This window comes from Petaurus breviceps, unplaced genomic scaffold, assembly GCF_028583685.1.
Source record: "Petaurus breviceps papuanus isolate PSGF00001 unplaced genomic scaffold, PetGlider_PUasm1.0 186, whole genome shotgun sequence".
In the NCBI taxonomy this organism is placed as follows: domain Eukaryota; kingdom Metazoa; phylum Chordata; class Mammalia; order Diprotodontia; family Petauridae; genus Petaurus; species Petaurus breviceps.
This window is the reverse complement of record NW_027185798.1, coordinates 53,995,921-53,996,207: the sequence shown is the minus strand read 5'-3', so window position 1 is coordinate 53,996,207 and position 287 is coordinate 53,995,921.

Below are 287 nucleotides of genomic sequence, written 5' to 3'. Positions count from 1 at the left end.
TCCCTCCCTTCCTTCCTTCTTTCCTTCCTTTTTTCCTGCCTCCCTCCTTTCCTTCCTTCTTTTCTCCCTCCCTTCCTTTTTTTCTCCCTCCCTCCCTTCCTTCCTCCCTGCCTCCCTCCCTCTCTCCCTTCCTTTCTTCCTCCCTGCCTCCCTCCCTCTCTCCCTTCCTTCCTTCCTTTTTCTGCCTCCCTCCTTTCCTTCCTTCCTTCTTTCCTCCCTTCCTCCTTTCCTCCCTCCCTCCCTTCCTTCCTTCCTTCCTTCCTTCCTTCCTTCCTTCCTTCCTTCCT